The sequence below is a fragment of the Dipodomys ordii genome, unplaced genomic scaffold, assembly GCF_000151885.1.
Source record: "Dipodomys ordii isolate 6190 unplaced genomic scaffold, Dord_2.0 Scaffold33, whole genome shotgun sequence".
Classification (NCBI taxonomy): domain Eukaryota; kingdom Metazoa; phylum Chordata; class Mammalia; order Rodentia; family Heteromyidae; genus Dipodomys; species Dipodomys ordii.
The window spans coordinates 5,040,319-5,052,706 of NW_012267249.1; positions in this window are offsets into that span (position 1 = coordinate 5,040,319).

The window sequence follows — 12,388 nt, forward strand, 5'->3', positions numbered from 1 at the left end:
TTCTGTCTGGGCTGACTTGGACCACAACCATCCTATGTATACTCTTTGTGTAACTAGGGTGACAGGCGTGCCCAACTTTTTTAATGGTTAAAAGGGAGTTACATGAACAACAAACCTTCTGATCTCAGCCTCCTAAGTAGCTAAGATTACAAGAATGAGTCATTGTGCCTGGTCTATTTGTTTGTTTGTTGTGGTGTGTGAGTATGTGTGTGTATAGTTCAATGATTTTTGGCAAATTTATATAGTAGTGCTACATTCTCTACAATTTAATTTTAAAACATTCTCTAAAAGAGCGTGCTCATTTTCAGTCATATCATATCTCCAGTCACCTCTCACTTCTTTTTCTGTCTCTGTAGATTTATTATTTCTGGACATTTTACATAAGTGGAATCATATCATATGGGTTTTTTTAGGGAGGGTACTTAAGATTGAATTAGAGGCATCTCATATGCTATCCCTGGAATACTGAGCCACACTCCTAGCCCACAACAAGGTCTTTTGTATCTAGTTTATTTTCATTCAGTGCCACATTTTTGATGTTCATCAGTAGCATCATTCATCTGAATGTCATTCCTTTTCATAGCTGAATAATACTCTACTATATAGATATTCTACATTTTGTTTATCCATTTATCAAATGATAAATATTTGTATTACTTCTACTTTTGTGCTACTATGCATAATGCTGCTTTGGGTATTCACGTGTCAATCTTTTTTTTTTGGGGGGGGGGGTCCGGTCGTGGGACCTGAACTCTGGGCCTGGGCACTGTCCCTCAGCTCTTCAGCTCAAGGCTAGCGCTCTACCACTTGAGCCACAGCGCCACTTCCGGCTTTTTTCTTTTTGCTTATGTGGTGCTAAGGAATGGAACCCAGGGCCTCATGCATGCAAGGTAAACGCTCTACCATTGAGCCACCTTCCCAGCCCCACATGTCAATCTTTCTATATACATGCTTTTGTTCCTCTTAGGCTAACAATACCTGTAAGTTAAATACAGCGTCACATGATAAAGGGTAAAATTGAGTTAAGAATTGACCAAATTGTTTCAAAGTTCTGTGTTATTTTTCATTCCCACAGGCAATATAGGTCTTATGGTTCTGGTATTTCCATATCCTCACCCACACTTGTTATTGCCTGTCCTTCTGAATGGAACCATTCTAGTGGGCACGAAGTAGCATTTCCTTACGTCTTGATTTGCATTTTTCCAGTGACTAATGATGTTGACTATATTTATGTGTTTATGGAGTACTTCTATATTCTCTTTTGTGATAGCCCTGTTCAGTTTGTTTTCATGTTTTAAATTTGGATCCTTTGTCTTATTATGAGTCTTTTAAGAGTTCTATTTTATATGTTTTGGATATAAATCCTTTATGCTACATGACTTATACAGATTTTAGCCCAGACTGTATGATTTGTCTTTTTTCACTTTATTAATGTTTTTTATTTAAAAGTTGTTTTGGCTGGTGCCAGTGGCTCACACCTGTAATTCTAGCTGTTCAGGAGGCTAAGATCTGAGGATCAGGGTTGGAAGCCACTTTGGGCAGAAAAGTCCCCACGAGACTCTTATCTCCAATAAACTACTCAGAAAAAAGCTGGAAATGGTGCTGTGGCTCAACTGGTAGAGTGCTAATCTTGAGCACAAAGAGACTAAGGGAGAGTGGCCCTGAGCAAGCCCCAGGACTGGCAAAAAAAAAATTTTAATGTAAAAAGTTGCTTAGTTTTGCTTTTTTGTGTGTGTGTGGTTGGTGGCGGGGGGAGGGTTGGTCATGGGGCTTGAACTCTGGGCCAGGGTGCTATCCCTCAGCTCTTCAGCTCAAGGCTCTACCACTTGAGCCACAGTGCCACTTCTGGTTTTCTGGATAGCTTATTGGAGATAAGTCTCACAGATTTCCTGCCTAGGCTGACTTTGAACCATAATCCTCAGATCACAGCCTCCTGAGTAGCTAGGATTAATAGGTGTGAGCCTCTGGCGCCCAGCTAGTTTTGCTTTTTGATTTGTGGTGGTACTGGGTTTAAATTCAGGGCCTCATTCTTGCTAGGCAGGTGCTCTACCTCTTGAGACACTCCACTAGCTTCTTGAAAACATTTAGTTGGTATAAAATCCAAGTTTTTTAAAGAACTCTTTGTCTAGTCCAAAATCATAAAGATTTACTTCTCTGTTTTATTCTAAGACTTTTTATAGTTTTAGCTCTTACATTTATGTCTAGTTCACTCTGACTTAATTTTTACATATAAGTTAATAAGGCATGAGTCTAAATGCATATTTTTCCATGTATGTATCCAGTTGTTTCAAAGCCATTTGTTAGGCGAATGTGATAACCACTACACTACAGAAACCTGCTCAAGGCCATTTTTTAAAAGAAATTGTGCTTTTCCATTGAGTTACCTTGCTACCTCTGACCATAATGTAAGGGTTTGTCAGAACTCAACAGACCATAAACGTAAGGGTTTATTCTGGGACTCTCTGTTCTGTTCTATTGATTTATAATCCTATCCTTATAACCATACTCTCTTGATTACTGTCCTTGTTTTCATTTTCTTTCTGTTTCTCCATACACTTATCTTTAATTTTATTTAACTGAGAGAATATATCATCCCCAAATTGATATTAGCCCTTGGCAAGAATGTAATTGAGGCTTCCTAAAATCAAACCATCAAGGCCTCTCTTATGAAAATCATTGCAAAGCCATTAAAGGGACTACAACCATATTCTTATTCAAACAAACCCCAAAGGGGATCAAGAATGGAACAGACATCTACCCTTGCCACAATAATCGGATTTACTCATTCTCAGGGAATAGGGAAGACATACTGCTAATTAGGAGGCAGTTAAGGAATTATTTCCTTTCTCAATATGGCTTTAGAATGTACTAGACCTAAGAAGTATTGTCTGTCTTTGAGCTATGAGCATGAAAACATTTTGTTTAGCAGATTTGATACATAAAGAAGAAACCAGTAGGAATACTGAACATTCAAAAGAAAGCCCCACTTAGAGATTCCTTGCTTACTTTGAAGGATGGAAGGTGGGATGCCAGTACCCTTCCCTTCAAAATGATCTTCAGGAAGATCTGAGCATTACTGACCAACTTGATGAAGCCTGCAGAGTGACTCCAGAATGGTTACCCCAATCCAAACAAATGAATGGGGGGAGAAGGAGGGAGGAGAAGGACTTTAGAAGATAGGCCCTGCCCTAAAGGGGAAGGAAAGTATGAAAGTGAAAAGTCCTATGAATGATGTCATCCAGACTGAGGCTATGATGTCATCCAGACTGAGGCTATTGAATTGGCTGAAGGACCAATTAGCACAGTTAGTATCTACTGGAGGTCCTTTTATCCTTCCTTCCTCCCTTCCTCCCTTCCTTCTTTCCTTCCTTCTTTCCTTTCTTTTTTTCCCAGTACTGGGGCTTAAACTCAAGGGCTGGGTGCTGTCCTTTAGCTTTTTCACTCAAGATAAGTGCTCTACCACTTGAACCACAGCTCCACTTCTAGTTTTTTGCTGGTTGATTGAAGTTAAGAGTCTCATGGACTTTCCTGCCTGGCTTTGAACAGTTATCCTCAGATCTCAGCCTCCTGAATTGCTAGGATTACAGGTGTAAGCCACTGGCACCCACCTGCTGTTTTTCTTTTTTTGGTCTCTAGAGAAATCCTAGTTCTTACCTAGTTGTACAATATTCTCTTTCTACATTGTAAGTCTTAAGTTGCACTGTCCTTCACTAAAGCAAGTCACATGTGGCAACCCAGGCTCAGGTGATGGTCTTGAGGAGAATAAAACATGGATGTTGTGGAGGGTGGGGGAACTGCTGGGGCTCAGGGAAAGGAACAGCTCCAGGTGGTGACCTACATTATGAGATGAGATGTCCTGCAGAACTTAGAAGAACATTTAAAATTATGGACTACTTCCTAGCTGAACAACTTGAGTCCGGAATAACGTTGAATCTTCTATGTCCTTGTTTGAGTGAGACAAAACTCAATCTAGTATGTGTCACATATCTTTCATGACATGATATTTCCTTTGTTTGTGTTTTGCAGTATTGAGGATTTTAATTCAGAGCCTCACAATTGCAAATGCCCTCCCCCAATCCTTTTGCTTTTAGTTTGCTTTTCAGATAGGGCCTCACACTAACTTTTCCCTAGATGGGTTTAGATAGAAATTCTCCCATCTCTTCCTCTCAAATAGATGGGATTACAGGTGTACACCATTATGTTTGACCCCTATTTTATATATATATATATATATATATATAACATATATAATATATTGTTATATTATCATATATATATAATCTTATTATATATGTATATAAAATTTCCCCTTTCTAAAAGACAAGAGAGAGAGAGAGAATACACTTAATAAAATCTTGGTTGAATGAATGGTTAAGAGCCAGATGGCATGAACCTTAAATAAGTGGGATTTTTCCACGAGGCTGCAGGAATAATGATCTGGGAGTGGCTTTGGAGTTGAGAAGGCCCAGCCCTTCTCATTGCTCCGTGGTTGAGGAATTGCAGCCTCCCCTGAGACAATAGCTTCATCCTCAGTTAGGCAGGCGCTTGAGGGAGGAGATCTAAAGGGGCTGCTTTGAGATGTACGGGGTGTAATGGCAGGAAGTTGGATGAGGGTAAGGGAAAGGCTGAAGAAAGTTGATGGGCAATGAAATCTGGGCTGTCGTTCAGATAGTAGTTGAGGATTAACTAGGATATGGGACTTGGTGGGATTAGCTTGTAAAAGCTTCTCCAAACTGGTGCTAGAACAGGCTTGCTTACGCTAATTCTAATAATCATCGCATGGTTTCTATGTTCAAGACCCTAGGATAAGTCAGGTTCTGATGAAGCACTTTACAATCTCTTCCTGCAAAGTATTATTCCCATTATTATTATAGGATAGGAGAAAGGAAGTGATTTGGGGCTGGAAAGGTGACTCAGTGATAGAGTGCTTGCCTCTCATGCATGAGGCCCTGCATTTGATTCCTCAGTACCACATAAACAGAAAAAGCCAGAAGTGGGTGCTGTAGCTCAAGTGGTAGAACGCTAGTCTTGAGCTGAAGAGCTGAGGGAGAGTTCAAGCCCCATGATGGACCAAAAAAAAAAAAAAGTGATTTGTCTAAGACAGTTAATAAGTGCCATGGAGATAATCCAGACCCAGGTCTATGTTTCTCCAATACCAGGTCTTCCCCTAGCTGCCTGGTCTGGGGCATTGGGTGGTATAGGCAGCAATTGGAGTAGCCTTGAAAACTTAGAGTTTGCATAACATGCAACTTTGAAGCTCCAAGCACCTAGCCAGAAACTTCCACCTTTACTTCCTAATCCCATTGCTTGCATTGCCCACTTTCCACAAAGGGTTGGGGTCCCAGAGAGATAGACATCCTCAGAGTGTTATTTTCTGCTTCAGAACTGACCATATCTGTCCTACCCTTGTAAAATGGATGTGGTATTTTATGCATATATCTGGAGTTTCCTGCCTCCCATCAAGCTAGGTTCTTGCTCTGTACATGTGCTTAATTCACTAATTCATGTCTTATAACAAAAAAATTCAACATGGCCCAGCTCCAGCAGCTTACCCCGGTAATACTAGCTACTGAGAAGGCAGAGATCTGAGAGGAACTCCATTAGAGGCCAGTCTGGGCAAAAAGTTTGTGAGCCTCTATCTAAACCAATAGCTGGGCATAATATTTCATACCTGACATCTCAGCTATGGAAGAGGTGAGATTAAGAGGATTGCAGTTCTAGGACAGTCTAGGCAAAAAAAAAAAATAGTTCATGAGATGTCATTTTAACAGAAAAAAACTGGCCTTGGCGGTATCTGGATATCATCCCTGCTACTGCAGGAAGTGTAAATAGGCGGGCTGTGGTTCATGACAGCCCAAGTAAAAAGTGAGACTTTGTCTCAAAAATAAGCAGAGCAAAGAAGGATAGTGGTGTGGCTCAAGTGTTAAAGCATCTGCCTCGCAAGTGCAAAGCTCTGAGTTTAAACTCTAGTACCACTAAAGAAATATATAATAAATAAGTAAAGTATGTGGCTTTGTCACTTGAGTTGGCAGGCAGGAGGGCCCATTCAGATCTGGTTTCTATAATCAGGTAACATAAAAAGATAAACAAGGGCTGGGAAGGTGGCTCAGTGGTAGAGTGCTTGCCTTGCATGCCTGAGGCCCTGGGTTCGATTCCTCAGCACCACATAAGCAAAAAGAAAAAAGCCGGAAGTGGCGCTATGGCTCAAGTGGTAGAGTGTTAGCCTTGAGCTGAAGAGCTGAGGGACAGCGCCCAGGCTCAGAGTTCAGGCCCCACGACCGGACCCCCCCCCCCAAAAAAAAGATGCTGTGTGCTGTCCAAATGCAGAGGCACTTAAGGAGCTGAACTCTATGGATTCTGAAGCCGAAGATGTCAGGCCAAGTGGCCAAGGCCACTAACCTGAGCACAGAGGATACTGGACTTGGCAAAATGGAAGTGAACAGTCAGTATGGTAGAAGCAATTTAGTGAAGTGTTGGTCCAAAAGCTGGATTCTAGTGGGCTGAGTGAGTGAGCAAGACATGGAAGAATGAAGGCATCATGCAGAAACTGTTTTGGCATTTGCCAGGAAGGAGAGTCGTATTCAAGTCTCTCCCACTCTGGAAGAGGTGTGGGCTGAAGGGAGGGGATTTTTGTGTGGGGTGGGAGAGGCTTGAGCATGATTATGAATGAGGTAGCAAATAGAATGCAGTGGATGGGGGAGAGGGAAGCAGAGTCCTGGAGGAGCCACACATCCTGAGCACAGGTCACTGTCTCCACTAGCTGGCAGGCTCCAGCCCCCTTACCACTAGGATGGAAGCTGACAGGAAGTGGCTGGTGTGGGTGGCTGTGCAGACTTGGTAGTGAGGACATGAGGGAGTCCTGCTGGGGTGGCTTCTGTTTTCCAAGCGAAGCCTGAGTTGAGGTTATCAGCAATGGAGTTCTATTGAGAAATTAACTCCTGTATCAGACTCCTCACCATAGTGACTCATCAGGAAGGAACCAAAGGCTTTTGTGTTCTAAGGCCTCAGTCTTATTTCTCCTGTACCTGGAAAGGTAAACAGACCATGCCATAGTTCTGGTGTCTGAATCTCCCTGACAGCTGAGGGAGGACAGCTGATAATGTTTTGGGGAGCTGATTATCCAAGTGGAAAAGGACAGGTGAACAATATTCTCTATTTACCCTACTTTCCCCAGGAACACATATAACCCAAAATGCTAAGGACTAAGAGTTGCCACTTGAAGGGGTTCTCTGGAAGAGACTCCTTTGAAAGAGCCTTCCCAAGGACAGGGCTGGGCAATTCAATCTTTGCAGATGGGGGAGCAAATAGTGAAAACTCATCACAGTGATAGCTGATGGCTGCCACAGAAGCAGTGTTCCGAAAAATGTGTCAGCCTGGGCTGGGAAGGTGGCTTAGTGGTAGAGTGCTTTCATAGCATGCATGAAGCCCTGGGTTCCATTCCTCAGTACCACATAAGCAGAAAAAGCCAGAAGTGGCGCTGTGGCTCAAGTGGTACAGTGCTAGCCTTGAGCAAAAGAAACTCATGGACAGTGCCCAGGCCCTGAGTTCAAGCTCCAGGACTGGCAGAAGAAAAAAAAAGTGCCAGCCCACACTGGGCACCAGGGGGGCTCATGCCTGTAATCCTAGCTACTCAGGTGGCTGAGATTTGAAGAGCAGGGTTTGTTTTTGTCAGCCATGGTACTTGAACTTTGGGCTTAGGCACTGTCCCTGAGCTCCTTTTGCTCAACGCTAGTAGTGCTCTACTACTTTTGAGCAACAGCTCTACTTCCACTTTTCTGATGATTAATTGGAGATAAGAGCCTCACAGACTTTCCTGCCTCAGCTTAGCTTTGAACCACGTGAGGATTGCAGGTTAAAGTTAGGTAGGAAAGTCTGTGAAACTCTTCAATTAATCACCAAATGCCAGAAGTGGAGCCATGTCTCAAGTGGCGGAATAGCTGCCTTGAGTGAAAAAAGCAAAGGGACAATGCTCTGACCCTGAGTTCAAGCCCCAGTACTGGTACCCCCCAAAAAAGTGTCAGCTCTCCCTTCAAGGTTCTGGAACACAGACTGATCATCTTTGGGTCTCCTTTTAGAGAGAGGAGAAAGGAAAGTTATTAGTGATAACAGCAATCTTACTGATCTGGTGGGTGGGGATTCAAGCTGAATTTAATTTGATTTAGACTGAGTAAGAGATGAGTAAGGGATGTATTGACGTCATGTTGTTTGAGGAGTGTCCAGTGGGTCCAGACTCTGGACAGAGGGTGAGCAGGGAGTGGGAACTGACATCTGGCTCTCCCCTCACCCTGCACCCTGCGGCCGGAACACAGTAGACACAGAGCTACCACGTGACTTCACTTGGCCTTCACAGATGAGCACAAGGACATCCCTCCCCGCCAGGCCCAGGAGCAGGGCAGCAGGGCAGCCCCACATGGACCCCTGTGTTCAGAGTTTGGCAATCTGGACACAGCCTTGGCTCTGTTCCTTTATGAGTTATCGAGCTCTCCTAAGCCTGGCCACCTGAGGTTCTCCTCATATGGCTTAGAGCCCTGGGCTTCTGGCTTCATTTCCCTGGGCTTTCATGCTGAGACTGGAATAGGTGGCTCACAGCATTCTCCTGTTCTGATTGCACACACCCTTTGGCACATGGGAACTGAAAGATGGGTGACCAGTGGGTTAGAGACCAATGGATTGAAATTCTGAGACCCCATGTGGAGCCTCAGAATGTAATCCTGCAGTGCTTAAAGTAAGAGTCTGGTTGGTACAACACCAAGCAGGTCTGACGGCTTTAGCCACGGAAAAACAGAGGTCCTGGTCCTGCCTCCTTACCTTCCAGATGTGGGACTCACTAGGCTGGGGAGCATTGAGCATAGAAAAAGGTCTGCTAGAACTTCAGATTAAGCAGGAACACTGGACAGAAGCTTTAAGTCCCTCTTTCAGCACATGCCAGCCAGGTCTACAGAAGACTAAGGTTCAGACAAGCTCCAAGGCTTGGTCAGGGAGTTCTTTCCTCTCCTAGTCATTCATGCCTGATTGTCCCTTGAACACAAAAGAGGGGAAATCTGTCTGTTCATTCCCTCAACAATAATGTATCCTGCCCCTATCAGGAGTCAGGCCCTGCTGCTGGCCACTGGGAAGTGGCAGGTGGTTGAGGCAGATTTGTTCCTCATTTTCAAGGAACCTACAGTTCCTCTATAGACAGAAGAAATAGATACAGATTAATGACATCCAGACTTAAAGCTCCAGTGGGCAAGTCTCTAACCCAGTTAATTCAGAGATAAAGATGGCTTCCTAGAGGAAGCAATGGGGCCTTTTGTTTGTTGTACCAGTATAGGGGCTTGAACTCAGGGCCTCAGGTTGTCACTTGGCTTTGGTTAATTGGAAATAAGTCTCGCTAACTATTTGGGGCTGGCTTCAAACCTTGATCCTCAGATCCTAGCCTCTTGAGTAGTTAGGGTAATAGGTGTGAACCACTGACACCTAACAGCAATGGTTCTTCCCTTCCTTCCTTCCTTCCTTCCTTCCTTCCTTCCTTCCTTCCTTCCTTCCTTCCTTTCATTCTTTCTTTCATTCTTTCTTTGGTTCTTTCTTTCTGCCAGGGCTTGAACTCAGGGCCTGAGCACTGTCCCTGAGCTCTTTTGCTCATTTTGGGCCACAGCTCCACATCCAATTTTCAGGTGGTAAACTGGAGATAAGAGTCTCATACACTTTCCTGCCTGGGCTGGCTTTGAACTGTGATCCTAAGATCTCAACTTCCTAAGTAGCTAGGATTACACAGGACAAGAGCCACCAGCGCCCAGCTAGCAATGGTTCTTAATAGGTATGGATTGGCTCAAGGGTACTGAAACCTACTCCAAGTAGGTAGAGCAAATTTCAAGGGATATCCTTGTACAACTATATGCAAAAGATTTTGCTTTTTTTTTTCAGCACTGGAGTTTTTACTCAGAGCCTGGCACTTTCTAGGCAGTCACTCTACAGCTTGAAGTCATGTCTTTAGACCTTTTTGCTCTGTTATCTTTGAAATAAGGTCTCACCTTTGCCCCCAGGCCAGATTGGATTGCAGTGCTCCCATTTATGCTTTCCACTATACCATGCACAGTCTTTTCTGTTGAAATGGCATCTTATGAGGGTTTGTTTTTGTTTTGCCCTGGTTGGTCTGGAACCTCAGTCATCCTGATCTTAGCCTCCTATGTAGCTAACAGGCATGAGCCACCAATTCCTGGGTGTGCATGAGATTTTAAGACCACTTTAGTATTGTATGAACTGGAATTAAGTCAGAAACTCTCTCTCTCTCTGTTGTCCCTCAAGGAGACATATGGTCTATAGCCGCATTCTATTCCTGAAAGTTTTTGGGACTGATGACTGATAGGGGAGAATGCTGAGAAAAAAGTCTGCATTTCTGGCCCAGTGACAGAGGATGAAGGGGAGCAGACTTGAGTGGGAAAGCTGAGACTTGTTTACCTAAAAGACATCCAGGAAGTGGTATGGAGATGGCTCTTCGAATATGGATGTGGATCTCAGAAGAGAGATTTAGAAGTCATTGGCACATGATTGACAGTGGCTGAGATGGTGGCTCAGAAAGCAGAGAAGGGAAAGAAAGCCTAGGATGGAGCCATGGAAGTGAAGACATGGTAAACGAATTGGGAAAAAACAGCCCATGGGAAGTGCTCGGGCCAGTGAAGACTGATGTCTTCATAAGTTCACCAACCAACATGTATAATTGCTGAAAAGTACACTTTTTTTAAGTGAGGGGAGAAAGGAAAGCGAAACCCTCAAAGTTCTGGAAAAAAACACACAAAATAATGTCTAAAGATACATAAAAATTTTAACAGTCCCTCTAGCAAACCAAAATTACCTCTGAGTGAGAAACCACTGACTGGAAGTATTCATTTTTTATCTGTTTGTCATCTAGGCCAAATTGTTTGCCCAGAATCACTGGAGCCAGTCCCGTCCCTTTCTCGCACACGAGGGGGCGCACACGCACTGTTTCTGAATCCAAATCCAGGACAAAAGCAGGCAGTGAATTAGGCAGAATTTGAGCCCTCAATCCAGACCTCTCTAAACTCAAAGCAACACAATATGTGCCCTACACATTCTCAAATGGGTATGGGTTTCTCAACAATCCCAACATCATGTTTATTTCTCTCTGCACTCCAAACTCACAGGACAATCAGAGAGACACCCACAGAAAATAAGAAACCTTACAAAGGGTCTCACCTGACCCAGGGCAAGTGGGGGTAATCCCCTGAACTTCCTGGTGAAGCCTAGCAAGAACTGAGGTGGGGTGGAGGACAGGAAGAGTCTTGTGTGACTGGCTGATGCATGGACTGGAGGGGGACGGGGGAGTCTAAAAGCTTTAATGCCAAGGCTGGTTCTTGGAGTATTAGGATCTAGAATAAATCTTTAGGTAGGCTATTGGTTTAGTCCAGAAAAATTTATGAGTCAGCATTCAAGTTTGGTTTCAGAAGTCATAAACTCAGTGCCAAGGTTTATATCAGGTCTGAGGCATTATCAAATCTTGAATTAAGGAGCAGTTCTCTTGGAATTGGTGTAATATTGAGGCATTGACCAAGAACTAAGAAGTGGAATGTGGGGATAAAGGAAGCTTGTAGGGGGTCTCTGCAAAGCCAATCCTCTCAGGTCCCAAGATTACTTTTAGAGTTGGGTAAGGTGTGCTAAATGGTCGAAGGGAGGGATTTGAGGTTAGTGTCTGCATTGGGGCCTTTTCTGATTATCTATTCTCCATTCTGTCATTGAAACTGAGCATCCTAATTCAGGAAGTGTGTTGGTGTTGACCTGGGAATGGGAGTGTGGTACCAGGGTTTTGCTTAAGACTTGGGGTTCAGAAGATATTATTGGGGTTCAGAGCAAGATAGCTACTGCACTTTGGGATTTACTTAGGGGCAGAGTCTTGGCATTAGTACTGGAGTCCATCCAGAATCTAGGGTTGATCCATCACTTCTCAAGCTTTAGGGCAGGTGGAAATAAATGAAGACATTAGTTAGAATTAGAGGCCCATATATAGGGTCCAGAGGTTCAGATTAAAATTACTCGTGCTCATTTCAGGACCAATTTAGGAGTCTGGACTCAATACTGGGCTTAAGGGTGGGTCTGAGCTACGTCTCAGGCTTGGATCTAAATGGATATAGAAATGGGGGTCCTAGTACAATGAGTTCACGTTAGGATTGAGAGTCACTAGAAAGATCTAGACTTCCGATTGGAGTTTGGGGCTGTGCCTGCTCAAGACTGGGGTTCGGGCTCCACGCTGGCGCTGCAGTGGGGATTAGGCTCGGGCTTGGGTTGTGGCCTCGCTGGGCCTGCGCGGCTCCGCGGCTTTCCGAGTGAGCGAGCGAGCGAGCGAGAGTGCACGAGGGGAGGGGCGGCGCGGGCGCGCGCACGGCAGGGGCAG